The sequence below is a fragment of the Rutilus rutilus genome (assembly GCF_951802725.1).
Source record: "Rutilus rutilus genome assembly, chromosome: 23".
Classification (NCBI taxonomy): Eukaryota; Metazoa; Chordata; class Actinopteri; order Cypriniformes; family Leuciscidae; genus Rutilus; species Rutilus rutilus.
In genome coordinates this window covers 6,051,679-6,064,985 of record NC_140233.1, presented here as the reverse complement: position 1 = coordinate 6,064,985, position 13,307 = coordinate 6,051,679, and positions in this window count along the sequence as shown.

Genomic DNA, 13,307 nt, shown 5'->3' with positions numbered 1-13,307 from the left:
AAAACAGGTCACAAACATCATTAGGGAGGGGCGTATTGACATTGGGCGTGGCTGAGGAGATGTTAGCCAATCAGAGGCTGCGCTTTTGGACCCCATCCCCTTTTCCTTAGCTGTCATTTGAAATGTTTCCTCGAATGTGTTCCAGTTGTCACGCGCCCTTATCTGTTGTGTTGTTGCATTGATTTTTTTTGTTCTTGCATTATGAAGTAATTCTGTCAAGCTTAATGACCAGGTAATTTCCCCCACAAATTCACAGTGCTGTAATGTGGAGGAAAATTATACTCTACAAATAATACCATGTTTTTACCATTAACATGTCCTTATACAAAAAAAGACAAGACAAGAAAAAAGAAGAAGATCAATGTAGAGGTATCATGGTGCAGTGGTAGTATGGTACAGGTATGGTACATGTTATGGTGATACTATGGTATTTTGAAATTCACCATGGTACTAAAGTTCCTGCATTTACATGGTGTTGCAAGGTACTAACACTTAATTCTGTGAAGCTTGTAATGAATGGTCATTTTGCTTTTTAAATGTCAAAATAGTTTAAACATAAAATATTTAAATATCTATTTTGCATGCTCTTTATACTGTTTGAATTTTGCTGAAAAATCCATTAAATAGCTTATAACACATTAAGTACACACACATACACACACACACATATATATATATATATATAATGCGTTCAATACCAATAGCATTTAATATAGGCCTAACAAAAATGTATTCTTATGCAATCAGTGTCAATAAACAGCTAGTCCATACTGTATGTTATTTTAATGGTGTTTTCCACCTTTGTACAGTGTTTTTACAACATATCTTTCCAGGGATCCTCCCAAATGACAAGGCTTTAAAAATATGTCCTCTCTGGGGATTCAGAGAGGACAGAATACTCTTTTTGTTTGCCATGTTTTTCTGATTTATTTAACTGCAGTTGTGTCAAGATTGCTTGTGCATGCACTCATGAGACATGGGAACGTTCTCCTATAAAAATGTGTTTTGAGCTTTGGGATGTCAGAGAGTTCAAGATTCACAGGGACGACACACTACAAATCAACTTAAATGAACCACCGCGATGATTCCACAGAATCAAAATTCTGGGCATCTTTCCTGAAATTCTTTTCATGCCTGCAACATTACAGCTTGTCCACAAACACTCTTGTCAACATTTTCATAACATTTAAGCTGTTATAAAGTCATATGTTATTTCACAAATAAATGTATTTAAAAATGGCATGAAGGTTGTAGCTAAATAACTTCTACCTGTATTAAAAATAACTGAATAAATGGTTTATCATGCATACGTCAATAACTGATCGATATGAATATTTAATATTTAAATTCAGCATAAAAATTTTAAGTTAAAATGTACATATATCGTATGTGCTGTGACTGGTCAGCATTTCTTTTAGGTTTTTCACAATATATTATATTCATTTTTGCCTCCACTAGATCTTGTGTGGAAAAAAAGTGCAAATATTCCATGTCTTTCAATTAAAATGAACTTGTATAATAAGTAGAACTGGACAATTTTGCTTAAAATCAAAATCAGAATGCACTTTATTATTATAAATATGAAAATATTATAATTTTAAAATAAAATTATAACACTGTAGGACAACTGTATCCAAACATAGACTCAGATTGGAGAAGCGAAGGCTTTGGGTTTGTTTCTGCGGATATTTTTAGATCTCAATGAATGTTCCTAAGAAAGTGTGTTGTGAAATGACAACAGCAAAACTGTATCCTTTGGCCCACATTTGGACACTGAACAGATTCTCAAGGAAGACATGTAAGAATCAATACTACCTGACCTTTCACCTCTGTCCCAGCTAACAGGGAACGTTCCCACAACTTTCACTAACGTTCTTTAAAAGTTGTGTAAATGTTAGCACAAAACGTTAGTAAAATAATGTTTTCGGAACGTTCATACAACGTTATTAACGTTCTTGTAACGTTGAGTAAAAAACGTTCTTAGAACAACGTTCTTGGAACGTCTTTATGACGTTATTTGTGATTGATGAACGTTCTCATAACGTTGATAGAAAACGTTCTTAGAACAAGGTTCTTGGAACGTCTTTATGACGTTATTTGTGATTGATGAACGTTCTCATAACGTTGATAGAAAACGTTCTTAGAACAAGGTTTTTGGAACGTCTTTTTGACGTTATTTTTGACTTGATTAACATTCTCATAACGTTGATAGAAAACGTTCTTAGAACAAGGTTCTTGGAACGTCTTTTTGACGTTATTTGTGATTGATGAACGTTCTCATAATGTTGATAGAAAATGTTCTTAGAACAAGGTTCTTGGAACGTCTTTATGACGTTATGTTGTGATGGATGAACGTTCTCATAATGTTGATAGAAAACGTTCTTAGAACAAGGTTCTTGGAACGTCTTTATGAGGTTATTTATGATTGATGAAAGTTCTCATAACGTTGATAGAAAACGTTCTTAGAACAAGGTTCTTGGAATGTCTTTTTGACGTTATTTGTGATTGATGAACGTTCTCATAATGTTGATAGAAAACGTTCTTAGAACAAGGTTCTTGGAATGTCTTTTTGACGTTATTTGTGATTGATGAACGTTCTCATAACGTTGATAGAAAACGTTCTTAGAACAAGGTTCTTGGAACGTCTTTATGACGTTATGTTGTGATGGATGAACGTTCTCATAATGTTGATAGAAAACGTTCTTAGAACAAGGTTCTTGGAACGTCTTTATGACGTTATTTATGATTGATGAAAGTTCTCATAACGTTGATAGAAAACGTTCTTAGAACAAGGTTCTTGGAATGTCTTTTTGACGTTATTTGTGATTGATGAACGTTCTCATAATGTTGATAGAAAACGTTCTTAGAACAAGGTTCTTGGAATGTCTTTTTGACGTTATTTGTGATTGATGAACGTTCTCATAACGTTGATAGAAAACGTTCTTAGAACAAGGTTCTTGGAACGTCTTTATGACGTTATTTGTGATTGATGAACGTTCTCATAACGTTGATAGAAAACGTTCTTAGAACAAGGTTCTTGGAACGTCTTTTTGATGTTATTTTTGATTTGATTAACGTTCTCATAACGTTGATAGAAAACGTTCTTAGAACAAGGTTCTTGGAACGTCTTTTTGACGTTTTTTGTGATTGATGAACGTTCTCATAATGTTGATAGAAAATGTTCTTAGAACAAGGTTCTTGGAACGTCTTTATGACGTTATGTTGTGATGGATGAACGTTCTCATAATGTTGATAGAAAACGTTCTTAGAACAAGGTTCTTGGAACGTCTTTATGACGTTATTTATGATTGATGAAAGTTCTCATAACGTTGATAGAAAACGTTCTTAGAACAAGGTTCTTGGAACGTCTTTATGACGTTATTTATGATTGATGAAAGTTCTCATAACGTTGATAGAAAACGTTCTTAGAACAAGGTTCTTGGAATGTCTTTTTGACGTTATTTGTGATTGATGAACGTTCTCATAACGTTGATAGAAAACGTTCTTAGAACAAGGTTCTTGGAACGTCTTTATGACGTTATTTATGATTGATGAAAGTTCTCATAACGTTGATAGAAAACGTTCTTAGAACAAGGTTCTTGGAATGTCTTTTTGACGTTATTTGTGATTGATGAACGTTCTCATAACGTTGATAGAAAACGTTCTTAGAACAAGGTTCTTGGAACGTCTTTATGACGTTATTTATGATTGATGATCGTTCTCATAACGTTGATAGAAAACGTTATTAGAACAAGGTTCTTGGAACATCTTTATGACATTATGTTGTGATGGATGAACGTTCTCATAACGTTGATAGAAAACATTCTTAGAACAAGGTTCTTGGAACGTCTTTATGACGTTATTTATGATTGATGAAAGTTCTCATAATGTTGATAGAAAACGTTCTTAGAACAAGGTTTTTGGAACGTCTTTATGACATTATGTTGTGATGGATGAACGTTCTCATAACGTTGATAGAAAACGTTCTTAGAACAAGGTTCTTGGAACGTCTTTAAGACGTTATGTTGTGATGGATGAACATTATCATAATGTTGATAGAAAACATTCTTAGAACAAGGTTCTTGGAACGTCTTTTTGACGTTATTTGTGATGGATGAAAGTTCTCATAACGTTGATAGAAAACGTTCTTAGAACAAGGTTCTTGGAACGTCTTTATGACGTTATTTGTGATTGATGAAAGTTCTCATAACGTTGATAGAAAACGTTCTTAGAACAAGGTTCTTGGAACGTCTTTTTGACGTTATTTGTGATGGATGAAAGTTCTCATAACGTTGATAGAAAACGTTCTTAGAACAAGGTTCTTGGAACGTCTTTTTGACGTTATTTGTGATTGATGAAAGTTCTCATAATGTTGATAGAAAACGTTCTTAGAACAAGGTTCTTGGAACGTCTTTTTGACGTTATTTGTGATTGATGAAAGTTCTCATAATGTTGATAGGAAACGTTCTTAGAACAAGGTTCTTGGAACGTCTTTATGACGTTATGTTGTGATGGATGAAAGTTCTCATAATGTTGATAGAAAACGTTCTTAGAACAAGGTTCTTGGAACATCTTTTTGACGTTATTTGTGATTGATGAAAGTTCTCATAATGTTGATAGAAAACGTTCTTAGAACAAGGTTCTTGGAACGTCTTTTTGACGTTATTTGTGATTGATGAAAGTTCTCATAACGTTGATAGAAAACGTTCTTAGAACAAGGTTCTTGGAACGTCTTTTTGACGTTATTTGTGATTGATGAAAGTTCTCATAATGTTGATAGAAAACATTCTTAGAACAAGGTTCTTGGAACGTCTTTTTGACGTTATTTGTGATTGATGAAAGTTCTCATAATGTTGATAGGAAACGTTCTTAGAACAAGGTTCTTGGAACGTCTTTATGACGTTATGTTGTGATGGATGAACGTTCTCATAATGTTGATAGAAAACGTTCTTAGAACAAGGTTCTTGGAACATCTTTTTGACGTTATTTGTGATTGATGAACGTTCTCATAACGTTGATAGAAAACGTTCTTAGAACAAGGTTCTTGGAACGTCTTTTTGACGTTATTTGTGATTGATGAAAGTTCTCATAATGTTGATAGAAAACATTCTTAGAACAAGGTTCTTGGAACGTCTTTTTGACGTTATTTGTGATTGATGAAAGTTCTCATAATGTTGATAGGAAACGTTCTTAGAACAAGGTTCTTGGAACGTCTTTATGACGTTATGTTGTGATGGATGAACGTTCTCATAATGTTGATAGAAAACGTTCTTAGAACAAGGTTCTTGGAACATCTTTTTGACGTTATTTGTGATTGATGAAAGTTCTCATAATGTTGATAGAAAACGTTCTTAGAACAAGGTTCTTGGAACGTCTTTTTGACGTTATTTGTGATTGATGAACGTTCTCATAATGTTGATAGAAAACATTCTTAGAACAAGGTTCTTGGAACGTCTTTTTGACGTTATGTTGTGATGGATGAACATTCTCATAATGTTGATAGAAAACGTTCTTAGAACAAGGTTCTTGGAACGTCTTTATGACGTTATGTTGTGATGGATGAACGTTCTCATAATGTTGATAGAAAACGTTCTTAGAACAAGGTTCTTGGAACATCTTTTTGACGTTATTTGTGATTGATGAAAGTTCTCATAATGTTGATAGAAAACATTCTTAGAACAAGGTTCTTGGAACATCTTTTTGACGTTATTTGTGATTGATGAAAGTTCTCATAATGTTGATAGAAAACATTCTTAGAACAAGGTTCTTGGAACGTCTTTTTGACGTTATGTTGTGATGGATGAACATTCTCATAATGTTGATAGAAAACGTTCTTAGAACAAGGTTCTTGGAACGTCTTTTTGACATTATTTGTGATTGATGAAAGTTCTCATAACGTTGATAGAAAACGCTCTTAGAACAAGGTTCTTGGAACGTCTTTATGACGTTATTTGTGATGGATGAACATTCTCATAATGTTGATAGAAAACGTTCTTAGAACAAAGTTCTTGGAACATCTTTTTGACATTATTTGTGATTGATGAAAGTTCTCATAACGTTGATAGAAAACGTTCTTAGAACAAGGTTCTTGGAACGTCTTTATGACGTTATTTGTGATTGATGAAAGTTCTCATAACGTTGATAGAAAACGTTCTTAGAACAACATTCTCAGAACGTCCTTATAATGTTAGTAGTATTTTCTGAATGTTATATTTAGGCTATCATAGGCATAGGCTATCATATTTTGAGTGTTTTTAGTAATTGTTGTTTTGGTGTGTTTGAGTGCTCATTGATGTTACAATTACACAGCAAAAGTTCAGTGACATTTTTATTTGTGAATGGTAGAAAGCAAGTACTGATCCTGAAATAATGACATAAATAAAGGTAAAAAATTGAACTACATGATGCAGGGAGCAGACTACACAGTGAACTCAGAGAAAACGCTACGCTTGAGTAAAAACAGTTTGTGAATAGGCTACTACAAATGATGCCCATGAAAGAGATTGTGAATGCATTGAATAGGATATGTTTTGTTGGTTAATAGCATGCTACTATTACACAGTAGTGATAATGTTAAGCACCAGAATGAAATAAAATATTCAGAAGTTAACAGCATAGCTGACTTACAGATTCAGTTAACATCCACTAATGAGTAAGCGTGATGATTCAGGGAGCTGGCTACACAGTGAACTCAGAGGAAACGCTACCCTTGAGCAAACAGTGTGTGAATAGCTACTACAAATGATGGGAAAGTGCCCGTGCAAAATCAGTTTTTGTGTGTGTTTTTAATAATTGTTGTTTTGGTGTGTTTGAGTGCTCATTGTTACAATTACACAGCAAAAGTTCAGTGACATTTTTATTTATGCATGGAAGAAAGCACCAAGTAAAATTTGACTATATACGATTCAGGGAGCAGGCTACAGTGAACTCTGAGAAAAGCTGTGAATAAAATACAATATTCAGAAGTAAACAGTGTAGCTGACAGAGTGTTTATGCCAGAATGTTAATTTTTAGACAATTACCTTCTTTTACCGATATATTTAACAATATCTTTTGCATTTCTAATCCAAACAACGTCAAACTTTACACTGACTGCACTTACTTGTGCCCGTAGCAAAAAACCTGTCAAGTTTGAAAATGTTGTTAACAGACAGACAGACAGACCTTCCTATAATTTGGATAGATGTACAGATAGATAGATATGCTATTCAAATATGTGAAGCACTGTTAAATATATTGAAATACATTTTGAAAATATATTATTTCAAAAATACATTGAACATAAACCTTTTAAATTGTTCCTCATGTTACATCTTTAAATATGTGTACATATTGTGTATATTTCACAAAATATATTCATGCCTTTTATCATGTTTAGTTTTTAATAAATGTTTTTGCAATTTTATTTCTACACCACGTTAACCATTTATAAAGCTATATAATATATTACATTATATTATAATATATAACTATATATAGCCTATTAACCTATTATATAAATGATTTTGTAAACATTGTTTTACACTCATACTTCATATACTCATTCCGTTTACAGTTTGGTGATGGCCACTAGCCATACACTTAATAATGTTAACCTCACATTTCAGGATATTTTATATGATTATCAAATAATTCCCTCCATCAATTCTTCTTTTATATTAAATGCTGCGTGAGCGTGACTTCTACGTCTTTTAATTAGCGCGCGCACTCGAGTTGGATTTGAACCAGATTTGAACTGGAGTTACCATGGAAACGGGCGGGGAGCTCAACTGACGACCACACCACAGTCTATGCTGACGACAAGCAGCAACTCGTCTCTCACTGTTGTCTCTTCGCTAATTTCAGGTAAGTTTAGTCACCAAAATTAAACAAATTGTACATAAAAATGTTTCTGACACATTCTTTCATGTAAATGATACGCTTCCGTTGAATATTTACTTTATAGAAATGGTTTTAGTGTCTTCGGGAAAAGTCCGTTAGCATCTCAACTTTTAGGCTAACGTCAAGGTAAGTTAAGGTTAGGTTGATTAGACTTTAGCTGCTAAGTTTAGGCTTTAGGCTTTTAATCAGAGGTTTTGTAAAGGTTTTGCTGGCATTTTTTCAATGTGAATGGAAGTAACGTTAAACTAAATTATCTTAAAAGTAATTAACTTAAAAGTATTCACTGGACCGTTAATTCATAGTTTTCACGTGACGGAATGCCCACCTGGAGGGCAAATTGGGGTTTTATAATGCCATTTATCCCTAGTATTAACATGCAACCGTTTCAAGTCAAGTTTCAAGTCAGTTGAATCACCGTTTTATATTATTAATGTGCTCTTTTAATTTAAGCATACAGCCGCACACACACACATACGTTACACACAGATTAATAACCTTACTTAAAAAAAAAAGATATATTCCTGGACAAGCTACTTTTTTTTTTTTTACAAGTGTATGAACGATTTATTTGTCCAAAGGACAAGTAACTTACAAGACCAGGGTTAATGCTAAGCCCTGTGGCCAGTTGCATAAACTGTTAAGACTAGTCTTACAAGTTAGTCATCCAATTTTATTCTTTAAAACTGTTAATAACTTTTTAAAGTCAGTAACATAATAGATTGGTCTAATTTGACACCGAACAGTAAGACTGATTATTACCCCTAATTAACTTCTAGTTGATCATACTAGTTCTTAAGACACAGTCTTAACATAGTGGTTATGTTTATGCAACTGACCCCTGGTTTATACATTTTTATAATTTTATTATAATAACGTTAGCTTCAGAAGACCTTTCTCAATGCTGCTATTGTCATACAATGAAAGTATTATATTCCTACTTTCATATAGTATGGCAAATTAGTACAAATTAGAAAAGTTTAGCAGGTACAGAATTTTGATGCACGTTATCTTATTTTCCCCTCAATGATAGTTTTCATTTTCAGGTGTAGCTAATCCTTTACAATGTGTTATTGAACCTTTCCATTGTATAACATTTGTAAGCTACATTTTAATCTTGTGTGGTTTAATATTTATAGGACTCAAAGCACAGCCTAAATAACTTAAGGGTTAACATTTATTGAGTAGTCACAATGTTATTATTAAATGTTTATGAAACAATAAATCACCATTAGTAACATCAGTCAATCTGTTCACTTTATAGACGGGGCATGAAGAGACTGGACCACAGCATGAAGAGACTGGACCACAGTGCTAGTTTGGCACCCCCACACTACTTATATTTAAGGGTTAGTTCACCCAAAAATGTATATTCTGTCAGTAATTATACACCCTCATGTTGTTCCAACCCCTTAAAGGATTAGTTCACCCCTAAATGTAAATTTCCTAATAATTTACTCACCCCAATGCCTTCCAAGATATCTATGTCTTTCTATCCTCAGTGGGAGAGAAATTATGTTTTTCGAGGAAAACATTTCTGGATTTTTCTTCTAACAACAGACTTCATTGGTTACCATCGTTTTTAAGTCCAAATCAATGCAGTTTCAAAAGTCTTTTTAGTGTTTAAACGGGCTGTACGCGATCACAGCTGAAGAAGAGGTTGTTATCTAGCGAAACGATAGGGCGTTTTCAATTTTTTTTTATAATTTATAGACTTTTTACCTTCAATAGTTCGGATTGAGATGATCAACAAACGGACAGGGAACTACGTCATCACGTTGAAAGGTCACGCCGGCAATACTATTTGAACTACTTTTCATATTCAGCAGAATGTTATTCATATACTATTCATATTCAGTGAATACTATTACTATATATAATTGCAAACAATACTATTTGAACTATCCTCCTACGTACGGTCGCATTGTAAACAGTGGGGCGATACTAGGGGTGCACCGATCCGATATTAGGATCGGATATCGGCCGCGATACTGATAAAATAGCTGGATCGGGGATCGGAAAAAATAACAGATCCACGGGCCGATCCAGGTTTTTTTTTTTTTTTTCGTCGTCGCAGCAGAACCTACGTCATTCGTCAGCTTCACGCGTGTCGCATGCTAGAAGCAACATGGAGCGAGCCAGAGGCCGTTTCTCAATACCAAGTACGCAAACTTCGGACTTGCGTCCTCCTTGGTAGTTCGGACTTGCCAAGTTCGACTCAGGAGAACGAACTCCCGAGGACGAGAGGACGCGAGTCCGGTTATTCTGCAAATGGAACAGCGGTGTACTTGATCGCGTCACTCAGCTCGCTCTGGCTACTCCGGTAATCCCTTTATGTATATTTTAGCCAACAATAAAACGAAGTATGTTATACAACACCACTCTGCCTCTTTTCATTTAAAAAAAAAAACTTAAACATATTAATGGCCACATAAATGTGGTTCAGGCAAACGCGTACATTGATTATCTTTACTGCATATTAACAACACGAAATATAAAACACAACCCTGCTTCTTTTTGTTTTCATTTTAAAAAATATGAAACATAATGATCATTAAAACTGACATTTAAATTTGCCATTGCTGATTAAGTGAGCATTCAGGTCATGTTTGTGATGGTGGTGTGACACGTTTGACCAATACACAGTTTTTTTGTTTCCACCGCTACATTTTTTTTTTTTTTTTTTTGACATTTATTTAAAGAAGTTTGATTATATTCTATTTTCGATTACATTTATTTAAAGAAGTTTGATTATATTCTATTTTCGATTTTGAATGCACAATTGTTTTTTAAATAAATAAGAATACAACACATTACATACATCTGTTATTTTGTCTTAGTTATGTTTAGTTAGTAAAGTCTGGTGCCTTTAGTCTCTTCAAGGAAGGTATTTGTGGAAGGTATACAGTTTATTATTAATTCAACTATAGTATCGGATCGGTATCGGGTATCGACAGATACACAAAGCCCAGGTATCGGTATCGGGACTGAAAAAGTCGGATCGGTGCACCCCTAGGCGATACTTCTGCCGGTGCCGGCGTGACCTTTCAACGTGATGACGTAGTTCCCTGTCCGTTTGTTGATCAGCTCAATCCGAACTATTGAAGGTAAAAAGTCTATAAATTATAAAAAAAAATTGAAAACGCCCAATCGTTTCGCTAGATAACAACCTCTTCTTCAGCTGTGATCGCGTACAGCCCGTTTAAACACTTCAAAGACTTTTGAAACTGCATTGATTTGGACTTAAAAACGATGGTCACCAATGAAGTCTGTTGTTAGAAGAAAAATCCAGAAATGTTTTCCTCGAAAAACATAATTTCTCTCCCACTGAGGATAGAAAGACATAGATATCTTGGAAGGCATTGGGGTGAGTAAATTATTGGGAAATTTTCATTTAGGGGTGAACTAATCCTTTTAAAGGATAATTCCGGTATTTAGCACTTTTGAGTCTCTTTTCTGGTTTGTTTTGGATGAACTAGAGTGGTGGACACAGAAATGTTGACGATGGGTCCTGTCTCGACTTTTTGACTCGTTTAGAATCGCCTTTGTCCGCTTCAGAGTGGCTGGCTACGGGCATGCACGAACATGTCCTTAAAACAACCTTTAACGTTAGTTTTCAAAACTGTGCAACTCACAGAGTGGTGTTCGTTGATGATTAAAAACAAATATATCGGCACAATGTATGATTTCAATCCGTGTTATTTGCTATAGTGGAACTATTTATTCAGATAACTCACAACTGCGTATAAACTTCCGCTCGATATTTGAGTCTGAAGCACAGTAATATCAACGAGCAATGAGTCCTCCAACAGAAATCAATGGGATTTTACAAAATGTCAAATAAAACACGACAGAAACTGTATTTCGCTACGCTACTTGTTTTGGAACATCAACGAACACCACTAGCCACTCGGTGAGTTGCACAGTTTTGGAAACGAGCGTTGAGGGTTGTTTTAAGGACATGTTCGTGCATGCCGGTAGCCAGCGACTCTGAAGCTGTCAAAGGCGATTTGTCCACCACTCTAGTTCATCCAAAACAAACCAGAAAAGAGACTCAAAGTGCTAAATACTGGAATTATCCCTTAAAGGGATAGCTCACTTTGAAACTAAATTTTGGTATGTTTTAGCTTACCTCAAGGCCATCCAAGATGTAGGTGTCTTTTTTTCCGCAGTAGTTTGAATTTTTATATTTTTAGGTCAAACCGTTCTTGTCTGATAGTCCTATGAATGCAGGTCTGTGGTCACTGTCTCAAAGAGCATGCACAGAGTCCAAATTAAACAATTTCCCATCGTCCAAATTAAACAATTTCCCATCGTTCAAATTAAACAATTCCCCATCGTCCAAATTAAACAATTCCCCATTGTAAGTACACATTGATGGCCTAAGACACGAAACGAGCGGTTTGTGTGAGAAAACGACCAGTATTTCTATCGTTTTTAACTCTTGTACACAGCCACGTCCAAGTGATCTGAGGGCATAGATGTATATATACTAGAATAGATGTTGCCTTGCCTACGGCATTCGTTCCAATGAACTGCCGTAGCCAAGGCGACATCTAGTGTATATATCTATGCACCAGTCTGCGCACACGTCACACACCAGGATGCGCTCCTGCCCTCAGATCACTTGGATGTGGCTGTGTATTAGAGGTAAAAAACGATATAAATACTGGTCGTTTTCTCACACAAACCGCTCGTTTCGTGTCTTAGGCCATCAATGTGTACTTACGATGGGGAATTGTTTAATTTGGACGATGTTTTAATTTGGACTCTGTGCATGCTCTTTGAGACAGTAACCATAGACCTGCATGATATGACTGACAGACAAGAACGGTTTGACCTAAAAATATCAAAATTGAAACTACTGCGGAAACAAAGACACCTACATCTTGGATGCCCTTGAGGTAAGCTAAAACATACCAAAATTGAATCTTAGTCAAGACATTGTTAAAATAGTCCAAGTGACTGGCTCAACCTTAAATTCATCAAGCGACAACAATCAATTTTGTGTGCAAAAATAACAACTTTATTCAACTATTAATTTTTTTATTTGTGGGCCCCTGAGTGAGTTCACAAAAGTGCCGCACTACATCCGAGACCCATCTGCGTCATCTTCTCAGTTCTCGCTGCTCTTGTGAACTCTAGGGCTGGGACGATACAACTATCTCCCGATTCGATACTATCACGATAGGGATCTTCGCCGTGACGTCACGACGCGGTTACATGCGCTCTGGTTGGCAGAAGAAAAGTAATAGCCGCTTGCTGCGCAGCGCAAACACAGAACAAAAATGGTTGTATCGTGCTGTGTGATCAGCAAGATTGGTTACTGTACTGTGTGTATCATCTGTGTACATATCCTTATAAATTAAGGGCAAATTATTGTATTTTCATACATTTTTACGTATGTTAACCAATGTTATATACAGGGC